This window comes from Lepisosteus platostomus, unplaced genomic scaffold (genome assembly GCF_059453375.1).
Source record: "Lepisosteus platostomus isolate fLepPlt1 unplaced genomic scaffold, fLepPlt1.hap1 Scaffold_75_H1, whole genome shotgun sequence".
NCBI classification, from domain to species: Eukaryota; Metazoa; Chordata; class Actinopteri; order Semionotiformes; family Lepisosteidae; genus Lepisosteus; species Lepisosteus platostomus.
The window spans coordinates 70001-80000 of NW_028291687.1; the positions used below are offsets into that span (position 1 = coordinate 70001).

The 10000-nt window shown below is 48.2% G+C and overlaps 10 non-coding genes across 10 annotated transcripts in view; all 10 read left to right on the forward strand.

Annotated features, from left to right (window-relative positions):
* Positions 1-6, forward strand: part of trnai-aau (transfer RNA isoleucine (anticodon AAU)) — a 74-nt gene extending 68 nt beyond the window's left edge. Inside the window, exon 1 of the tRNA in view lies at positions 1-6. This exon is cut by the window's left edge and continues 68 nt beyond it. This is a non-coding gene — a tRNA (tRNA-Ile).
* A 1270-nt stretch (positions 7-1276) lies between these two features.
* On the forward strand, positions 1277-1358 carry trnas-aga (transfer RNA serine (anticodon AGA)). The gene has a single exon. It is a non-coding gene; the product is annotated as a tRNA-Ser (tRNA).
* Positions 1359-2201: 843 nt separating this feature from the next.
* On the forward strand, positions 2202-2275 carry trnai-aau (transfer RNA isoleucine (anticodon AAU)). Its single transcript has one exon. It is a non-coding gene; the product is annotated as a tRNA-Ile (tRNA).
* A 1270-nt stretch (positions 2276-3545) lies between these two features.
* trnas-aga (transfer RNA serine (anticodon AGA)) lies at positions 3546-3627 on the forward strand. The gene has a single exon. It is a non-coding gene; the product is annotated as a tRNA-Ser (tRNA).
* An 843-nt stretch (positions 3628-4470) lies between these two features.
* trnai-aau (transfer RNA isoleucine (anticodon AAU)) lies at positions 4471-4544 on the forward strand. The gene has a single exon. It is a non-coding gene; the product is annotated as a tRNA-Ile (tRNA).
* Positions 4545-5814: 1270 nt separating this feature from the next.
* On the forward strand, positions 5815-5896 carry trnas-aga (transfer RNA serine (anticodon AGA)). The gene has a single exon. It is a non-coding gene; the product is annotated as a tRNA-Ser (tRNA).
* An 843-nt stretch (positions 5897-6739) lies between these two features.
* On the forward strand, positions 6740-6813 carry trnai-aau (transfer RNA isoleucine (anticodon AAU)). The gene has a single exon. It is a non-coding gene; the product is annotated as a tRNA-Ile (tRNA).
* Positions 6814-8083: 1270 nt separating this feature from the next.
* Positions 8084-8165, forward strand: trnas-aga (transfer RNA serine (anticodon AGA)). The gene has a single exon. It is a non-coding gene; the product is annotated as a tRNA-Ser (tRNA).
* A 213-nt stretch (positions 8166-8378) lies between these two features.
* Positions 8379-8449, forward strand: trnag-gcc (transfer RNA glycine (anticodon GCC)). The gene has a single exon. It is a non-coding gene; the product is annotated as a tRNA-Gly (tRNA).
* Positions 8450-9008: 559 nt separating this feature from the next.
* Positions 9009-9082, forward strand: trnai-aau (transfer RNA isoleucine (anticodon AAU)). Its single transcript has one exon. It is a non-coding gene; the product is annotated as a tRNA-Ile (tRNA).
* Positions 9083-10000: the final 918 nt, after the last annotated feature.

A 10000-nucleotide genomic window follows, 5' to 3' on the forward strand; every position in this document is an offset into this window, starting at 1 on the left:
TGGCCAGGTCCTTTTCTCCTCTCTTACCAAAGCTGTTAGGTTCCTTTCCGTGGTGAGAGGGGTTGTCATGCAACGCTGCCACATAGTGCCGACAGACAAGAGTGTTGCGGGAGAAGAGAAAAGTGTTTGAAGATTTAAGAGTGTCTTAGGTGGAGCCAAAATCAAGTGTCACAAATACAAGTGGTTGGATTTCCAATGTTTAATATGGTAAAAATAAGCGGAAGTTATCTGCCAGTCCGGCACAGTCTGCCATGCTTTTGTCATATACTGTAAAGTGGTGTCGAACTGGGTGTCGAACTGGAGCCTCACCATTTGCATATGTGAGGCTCCAGTTATACATTGAGTGTCACATTAAATGACAAAAATGAAGAGAGTTAAAGCAGCTGGAGAGGTTTTCTTACAACTTTTGAGCTGACACAGTTTTGGAAAATGTTTCCTTCACGCTGCACTGTACAACATAGGCAGCCAAGAGTCTCCAAAACAAAACAGAATTGACAGATAGGAGAAAATTCCCACTCGTCCTGAAGTTCCCAAAATCCAGCACTGAGCGTAATCAAAGTGTCTAAGTAGCGTGGGAATGCTAACCCTAACCCTAGCTGGAGTTTGAGCAATCCAGCACTGAGCGTAAAAAGATGAGTCAAAGTAACGTCTAATCGGATTAGTTTCCTTAGAGCTGGTTCAGAGTCTGCTCAAGAGTTTACCTTTCACACATGCGCAAAGAAGAATGTTGGGGGTGCACGCTTCAAGGCGCCTTACAGCTGTAGGGAGTGATTCGAGACGATTCGTGACGTGTGCTCGTTCCCATATACCGTACGCCCCGGGTTGCAGTGCTAGGATGATGTACAATACCGCTTGGGCACATAACGGCGTTATACGCAAGGTTTTCGTTTGTTCGTTTTGTTTTGCTCTGCTTTGCTTTGTTTTGCTTTCCATCGCGTTGGTAAGAGCGTAAATAAAAAGGCGATTCCTGCGTCTACCACTAATGTAAGAGCTATTTCAAGTGCGACGTGGTGCGGCTTTTCAAATGCTTGTGGGCATTTCTCTGTTGTTGATTCTTTTTTTGTGTGTAACAAAGTGGCATTTTCATGTCCGGACGGGGAGACTTTATCATTCCGACATGAAGCCACCCTTAAGTCCTCTGAGGCGTGTCTGTCTGCAAGGCTTGTATTTTGGAAATGTTTTTTTGAAACGGAGAACGACTTTGAAATAGGCTTCCGCCGGCGCCTCGCGATCCAGGTAAGATTGTAGCAAGAACGCAGCGGCAGTGGGGCTTGCTGTAGTCGTGGCCGAGTGGTTAAGGCGATGGACTAGAAATCCATTGGGGTCTCCCCGCGCAGGTTCGAATCCTGCCGACTACGTTATCCGCCTCCAGTCGGTGTGTTTCGGCGCAAGCAAAGAAGCGTGCCTCTTTGCTGTTCCTGGTGGTTTTAAAACGCCCAATCGCTTGTACCCGCTGCCTTGGAAATAAGTTCTTCAGCGTCCGCGAATGGCATTTTGCAGCTGGAAGCAGATGTCGACGCGTTTTGCACAGAGCACCAAAAAAGCGTCTTTTTTGAAGGCCCAGGCACTGAGCATTGGTGGTTCAGTGGTAGAATTCTCGCCTGCCACGCGGGAGGCTCGGGTCCGATTCCCGGCCAATGCAGTGGCTTTTGCAGCGAGCAGCTCCATCACTTGCATCCCCATGCAACTCGCAACTCAAAAAACCCACTGAAGCTAAGCAGGTGTGAGCCAGGTCAGTACCCGGATGAGGGTGAGCTACAGGGAAAAACAAAGCTTCCAGCTGGAAGCGGTGTTAATGGTGCCGGCGGTGGGGCGCTCACCCTGAGATCTGTGCGGGTCCCAATGCCCCAGTATAGTGATGGAGATGCTGTGTTGTAAAAGGGCGCTGTCTTTTGGATGAGATGTAAAACCGAGGTCACAGCGCTCTGTGGTCATTCAAAATGACCACCAAAACCTTTGACAAAAGCTCTTGGTAATTGATGGTCTTCAATAATGCTTCTCCTTTAGGTACATTTTAAATCAGCTGAAAAATGCTGTGAAATGGGGGGGCACTTCAGGCCAGTGTAGGATTTGGGTTACAAGAACCATGAAACTGCACGAGAAAGCCCGTACACTGAATTACACGGCTTTCTATTCAAAGGAGGACAAAAGAAATTCCCTGAGTTCGATTTTTTGCAGCACAGAGAGGAGCGCTGTTGTGAGGCCGGTTAGCTCAGTTGGTTCGAGCGTGGTGCTAATGACGCCAAGGTCACGGGTTCGAGCCCCGTACTGGCCAGGTCCTTTTCTCCTCTCTTACCAAAGCTGTTAGGTTCCTTTCCGTGGTGAGAGGGGTTGTCATGCAACGCTGCCACATAGTGCCGACAGACAAGAGTGTTGCGGGAGAAGAGAAAAGTGTTTGAAGATTTAAGAGTGTCTTAGGTGGAGCCAAAATCAAGTGTCACAAATACAAGTGGGAGGATTTCCAATGTTTAATATGGTAAAAATAAGCGGAAGTTATCTGCCGGTCCGGCACAGTCTGCCATGCTTTTGTCATATACTGTAAAGTGGTGTCGAACTGGGTGTCGAACTGGAGCCTCACCATTTGCATATGTGAGGCTCCAGTTATACATTGAGTGTCACATTAAATGACAAAAATGAAGAGAGTTAAAGCAGCTGGAGAGGTTTTCTTACAACTTTTGAGCTGACACAGTTTTGGAAAATGTTTCCTTCACGCTGCACTGTACAACATAGGCAGCCAAGAGTCTCCAAAACAAAACAGAATTGACAGATAGGAGAAAATTCCCACTCGTCCTGAAGTTCCCAAAATCCAGCACTGAGCGTAAACAAAGTGTCTAAGTAGCGTGGGAATGCTAACCCTAACCCTAGCTGGAGTTTGAGCAATCCAGCACTGAGCGTAAAAAGATGAGTCAAAGTAACGTCTAATCGGATTAGTTTCCTTAGAGCTGGTTCAGAGTCTGCTCAAGAGTTTACCTTTCACACATGCGCAAAGAAGAATGTTGGGGGTGCACGCTTCAAGGCGCCTTACAGCTGTAGGGAGTGATTCGAGACGATTCATGGCGTGTGCTCGTTCCCATATACCGTACGCCCCGGGGTGCAGTGCTAGGATGATGTACAATACCGCTTGGGCACGTAACGGCGTTATACACAAGGTTTTCGTTTGTTCGTTTTGTTTTGCTCTGCTTTGCTTTGTTTTGCTTTCCATCGCGTTGGTAAGAGCGTAAATAAAAAGGCGATTCCTGCGTCTACCACTAATGTAAGAGCTATTTCAAGTGCGACGTGGTGCGGCTTTTCAAATGCTTGTGGGCATTTCTCTGTTGTTGATTCTTTTTTTGTGTGTAACAAAGTGGCATTTTCATGTCCGGACGGGGAGACTTTATCATTCCGACATGAAGCCACCCTTAAATCCTCTGAGGCGTGTCTGTCTGCAAGGCTTGTATTTTGGAAATGTTTGTTTGAAACGGAGAACGACTTTGAAATAGGCTTCCGCCGGCGCCTCGCGATCCAGGTAAGATTGTAGCAAGAACGCAGCGGCAGTGGGGCTTGCTGTAGTCGTGGCCGAGTGGTTAAGGCGATGGACTAGAAATCCATTGGGGTCTCCCCGCGCAGGTTCGAATCCTGCCGACTACGTTATCCGCCTCCAGTCGGTGTGTTTCTGCGCAAGCAAAGAAGCGCGCATCTTTGCTGTTCCTGGTGGTTTTAAAACGCCCAATCGCTTGTACCCGCTGCCTTGGAAATAAGTTCTTCAGCGTCCGCGAATGGCATTTTGCAGCTGGAAGCAGATGTCGACGCGTTTTGCACAGAGCACCAAAAAAGCGTCTTTTTTGAAGGCCCAGGCACTGAGCATTGGTGGTTCAGTGGTAGAATTCTCGCCTGCCACGTGGGAGGCTCGGGTTCGATTCCTGGCCAATGCAGTGGCTTTTGCTGCGAGTGGCTCCATCACTTGCATCCCCTTGCAACTCGCAACTCAAAAAACCCACTGAAGCTAAGCAGGTGTGAGCCAGGTCAGTACCCGGATGAGGGTGAGCTACAGGGAAAAACAAAGCTTCCAGCTGGAAGCGGTGTTAATGGTGCCGGCGGTGGGGCGCTCACCCTGAGGTCTGTGCGGGTCCCAATGCCCCAGTATAGTGACGGAGATGCTGTGTTGTAAAAGGGCGCTGTCTTTTGGATGAGATGTAAAACCGAGGTCACAGCGCTCTGTGGTCATTCAAAATGACCACCAAAACCTTTGACAAAAGCTCTTGGTAATTGATGGTCTTCAATAATGCTTCTCCTTTAGGTACATTTTAAATCAGCTGAAAAATGCTGTGAAATGGGGGGGCACTTCAGGCCAGTGTAGGATTTGGGTTACAAGAACCATGAAACTGCACGAGAAAGCCCGTACACTGAATTACACGGCTTTCTATTCAAAGGAGGACAAAAGAAATTCCCTGAGTTCGATTTTTTGCAGCACAGAGAGGAGCACTGTTGTGAGGCCGGTTAGCTCAGTTGGTTCGAGCGTGGTGCTAATGACGCCAAGGTCACGGGTTCGAGCCCCGTACTGGCCAGGTCCTTTTCTCCTCTCTTACCAAAGCTGTTAGGTTCCTTTCCGTGGTGAGAGGGGTTGTCATGCAACGCTGCCACATAGTGCCGACAGACAAGAGTGTTGCGGGAGAAGAGAAAAGTGTTTGAAGATTTAAGAGTGTCTTAGGTGGAGCCAAAATCAAGTGTCACAAATACAAGTGGGAGGATTTCCAATGTTTAATATGGTAAAAATAAGCGGAAGTTATCTGCCGGTCCGGCACAGTCTGCCATGCTTTTGTCATATACTGTAAAGTGGTGTCGAACTGGGTGTCGAACTGGAGCCTCACCATTTGCATATGTGAGGCTCCAGTTATACATCGAGTGTCACATTAAATGACAAAAATGAAGAGAGTTAAAGCAGCTGGAGAGGTTTTCTTACAACTTTTGAGCTGACACAGTTTTGGAAAATGTTTCCTTCACGCTGCACTGTACAACATAGGCAGCCAAGAGTCTCCAAAACAAAACAGAATTGACAGATAGGAGAAAATTCCCACTCATCCTGAAGTTCCCAAAATCCAGCACTGAGCGTAAACAAAGTGTCTAAGTAGCGTGGGAATGCTAACCCTAACCCTAGCTGGAGTTTGAGCAATCCAGCACTGAGCGTAAAAAGATGAGTCAAAGTAACGTCTAATCGGATTAGTTTCCTTAGAGCTGGTTCAGAGTCTGCTCAAGAGTTTACCTTTCACACATGCGCAAAGAAGAATGTTGGGGGTGCACGCTTCAAGGCGCCTTACAGCTGTAGGGAGTGATTCGAGACGATTCATGGCGTGTGCTCGTTCCCATATACCGTACGCCCCGGGGTGCAGTGCTAGGATGATGTACAATACCGCTTGGGCACGTAACGGCGTTATACGCAAGGTTTTCGTTTGTTCGTTTTGTTTTGCTCTGCTTTGCTTTGTTTTGCTTTCCATCGCGTTGGTAAGAGCGTAAATAAAAAGGCGATTCCTGTGTCTACCACTAATGTAAGAGCTATTTCAAGTGCGACGTGGTGCGGCTTTTCAAATGCTTGTGGGCATTTCTCTGTTGTTGATTCTTTTTTTGTGTGTAACAAAGTGGCATTTTCATGTCCGGACGGGGAGACTTTATCATTCCGACATGAAGCCACCCTTAAGTCCTCTGAGGCGTGTCTGTCTGCAAGGCTTGTATTTTGGAAATGTTTGTTTGAAACGGAGAACGACTTTGAAATAGGCTTCCGCCGGCGCCTCGCGATCCAGGTAAGATTGTAGCAAGAACGCAGCGGCGGTGGGGCTTGCTGTAGTCGTGGCCGAGTGGTTAAGGCGATGGACTAGAAATCCATTGGGGTCTCCCCGCGCAGGTTCGAATCCTGCCGACTACGTTATCCGCCTCCAGTCGGTGTGTTTCGGCGCAAGCAAAGAAGCGCGCCTCTTTGCTGTTCCTGGTGGTTTTAAAACGCCCAATCGCTTGTACCCGCTGCCTTGGAAATAAGTTCTTCAGCGTCCGCGAATGGCATTTTGCAGCTGGAAGCAGATGTCGACGCGTTTTGCACAGAGCACCAAAAAAGCGTCTTTTTTGAAGGCCCAGGCACCGAGCATTGGTGGTTCAGTGGTAGAATTCTCGCCTGCCACGTGGGAGGCTCGGGTTCGATTCCTGGCCAATGCAGTGGCTTTTGCTGCGAGTGGCTCCATCACTTGCATCCCCTTGCAACTCGCAACTCAAAAAACCCACTGAAGCTAAGCAGGTGTGAGCCAGGTCAGTACCCGGATGAGGGTGAGCTACAGGGAAAAACAAAGCTTCCAGCTGGAAGCGGTGTTAATGGTGCCGGCGGTGGGGCGCTCACCCTGAGGTCTGTGTGGGTCCCAATGCCCCAGTATAGTGACGGAGATGCTGTGTTGTAAAAGGGCGCTGTCTTTTGGATGAGATGTAAAACCGAGGTCACAGCGCTCTGTGGTCATTCAAAATGACCACCAAAACCTTTGACAAAAGCTCTTGGTAATTGATGGTCTTCAATAATGCTTCTCCTTTAGGTACATTTGAAATCAGCTGAAAAATGCTGTGAAATGGGGGGGCACTTCAGGCCAGTGTAGGATTTGGGTTACAAGAACCATGAAACTGCACGAGAAAGCCCGTACACTGAATTACACGGCTTTCTATTCAAAGGAGGACAAAAGAAATTCCCTGAGTTCGATTTTTTGCAGCACAGAGAGGAGCGCTGTTGTGAGGCCGGTTAGCTCAGTTGGTTCGAGCGTGGTACTAATAACGCCAAGGTCACGGGTTCGAGCCCCGTACTGGCCAGGTCCTTTTCTCCTCTCTTACCAAAGCTGTTAGGTTCCTTTCCGTGGTGAGAGGGGTTGTCATGCAACGCTGCCACATAGTGCCGACAGACAAGAGTGTTGCGGGAGAAGAGAAAAGTGTTTGAAGATTTAAGAGTGTCTTAGGTGGAGCCAAAATCAAGTGTCACAAATACAAGTGGGAGGATTTCCAATGTTTAATATGGTAAAAATAAGCGGAAGTTATCTGCCGGTCCGGCACAGTCTGCCATGCTTTTGTCATATACTGTAAAGTGGTGTCGAACTGGGTGTCGAACTGGAGCCTCACCATTTGCATATGTGAGGCTCCAGTTATACGTCGAGTGTCACATTAAATGACAAAAATGAAGAGAGTTAAAGCAGCTGGAGAGGTTTTCTTACAACTTTTGAGCTGACACAGTTTTGGAAAATGTTTCCTTCACGCTGCACTGTACAACATAGGCAGCCAAGAGTCTCCAAAACAAAACAGAATTGACAGATAGGAGAAAATTCCCACTCGTCCTGAAGTTCCCAAAATCCAGCACTGAGCGTAAACAAAGTGTCTAAGTAGCGTGGGAATGCTAACCCTAACCCTAGCTGGAGTTTGAGCAATCCAGCACTGAGCGTAAAAAGATGAGTCAAAGTAACGTCTAATCGGATTAGTTTCCTTAGAGCTGGTTCAGAGTCTGCTCAAGAGTTTACCTTTCACACATGCGCAAAGAAGAATGTTGGGGGTGCACGCTTCAAGGCGCCTTACAGCTGTAGGGAGTGATTCGAGACGATTCGTGGCGTGTGCTCGTTCCCATATACCGTACGCCCCGGGGTGCAGTGCTAGGATGATGTACAATACCGCTTGGGCACGTAACGGCGTTATACGCAAGGTTTTCGTTTGTTCGTTTTGTTTTGCTCTGCTTTGCTTTGTTTTGCTTTCCATCGCGTTGGTAAGAGCGTAAATAAAAAGGCGATTCCTGCGTCTACCACTAATGTAAGAGCTATTTCAAGTGCGACGTGGTGCGGCTTTTCAAATGCTTGTGGGCATTTCTCTGTTGTTGATTCTTTTTTTGTGTGTAACAAAGTGGCATTTTCATGTCCGGACGGGGAGACTTTATCATTCCGACATGAAGCCACCCTTAAGTCCTCTGAGGCGTGTCTGTCTGCAAGGCTTGTATTTTGGAAATGTTTTTTTGAAACGGAGAACGACTTTGAAATAGGCTTCCGCCGGCGCCTCGCGATCCAGGTAAGATTGTAGCAAGAACGCAGCGGCAGTGGGGCTTGCTGTAGTCGTGGCCGAGTGGTTAAGGCGATGGACTAGAAATTCATTGGGGTCTCCCCGCGCAGGTTCGAATCCTGCCGACTACGTTATCCGCCTCCAGTCGGTGTGTTTCGGCGCAAGCAAAGAAGCGCGCCTCTTTGCTGTTCCTGGTGGTTTTAAAACGCCCAATCGCTTGTACCCGCTGCCTTGGAAATAAGTTCTTCAGCGTCCGCGAATGGCATTTTGCAGCTGGAAGCAGATGTCGACGCGTTTTGCACAGAGCACCAAAAAAGCGTCTTTTTTGAAGGCCCAGGCACTGAGCATTGGTGGTTCAGTGGTAGAATTCTCGCCTGCCACGCGGGAGGCTCGGGTTCGATTCCCGGCCAATGCAGTGGCTTTTGCAGCGAGCGGCTCCATCACTTGCATCCCCTTGCAACTCGCAACTCAAAAAACCCACTGAAGCTAAGCAGGTGTGAGCCAGGTCAGTACCCGGATGAGGGTGAGCTACAGGGGAAAACAAAGCTTCCAGCTGGAAGCGGTGTTAATGGTGCCGGCGGTGGGGCGCTCACCCTGAGGTCTGTGCGGGTCCCAATGCCCCAGTATAGTGACGGAGATGCTGTGTTGTAAAAGGGCGCTGTCTTTTGGATGAGATGTAAAACCGAGGTCACAGCGCTCTGTGGTCATTCAAAATGACCACCAAAACCTTTGACAAAAGCTCTTGGTAATTGATGGTCTTCAATAATGCTTCTCCTTTAGGTACATTTTAAATCAGCTGAAAAATGCTGTGAAATGGGGGGGCACTTCAGGCCAGTGTAGGATTTGGGTTACAAGAACCATGAAACTGCACGAGAAAGCCCGTACACTGAATTACACGGCTTTCTATTCAAAGGAGGACAAAAGAAATTCCCTGAGTTCGATTTTTTGCAGCACAGAGAGGAGCACTGTTGTGAGGCCGGTTAGCTCAGTTGGTTCGAGTGTGGTGCTAATAACGCCAAGGTCACGGGTTCGAGCCCCGTACTGGCCAGGTCCTTTTCTCCTCTCTTACCAAAGCTGTTAGGTTCCTTTCCGTGGTGAGAGGGGTTGTCATGCAACGCTGCCACATAGTGCCGACAGACAAGAGTGTTGCGGGAGAAGAGAAAAGTGTTTGAAGATTTAAGAGTGTCTTAGGTGGAGCCAAAATCAAGTGTCACAAATACAAGTGGGAGGATTTCCAATGTTTAATATGGTAAAAATAAGCGGAAGTTATCTGCCGGTCCGGCACAGTCTGCCATGCTTTTGTCATATACTGTAAAGTGGTGTCGAACTGGGTGTCGAACTGGAGCCTCACCATTTGCATATGTGAGGCTCCAGTTATACGTCGAGTGTCACATTAAATGACAAAAATGAAGAGAGTTAAAGCAGCTGGAGAGGTTTTCTTACAACTTTTGAGCTGACACAGTTTTGGAAAATGTTTCCTTCACGCTGCACTGTACAACATAGGCAGCCAAGAGTCTCCAAAACAAAACAGAATTGACAGATAGGAGAAAATTCCCACTCGTCCTGAAGTTCCCAAAATCCAGCACTGAGCGTAAACAAAGTGTCTAAGTAGCGTGGGAATGCTAACCCTAACCCTAGCTGGAGTTTGAGCAATCCAGCACTGAGCGTAAAAAGATGAGTCAAAGTAACGTCTAATCGGATTAGTTTCCTTAGAGCTGGTTCAGAGTCTGCTCAAGAGTTTACCTTTCACACATGCGCAAAGAAGAATGTTGGGGGTGCACGCTTCAAGGCGCCTTACAGCTGTAGGGAGTGATTCGAGACGATTCGTGGCGTGTGCTCGTTCCCATATACCGTACGCCCCGGGGTGCAGTGCTAGGATGATGTACAATACCGCTTGGGCACGTAACGGCGTTATACGCAAGGTTTTCGTTTGTTCGTTTTGTTTTGCTCTGCTTTGCTTTGTTTT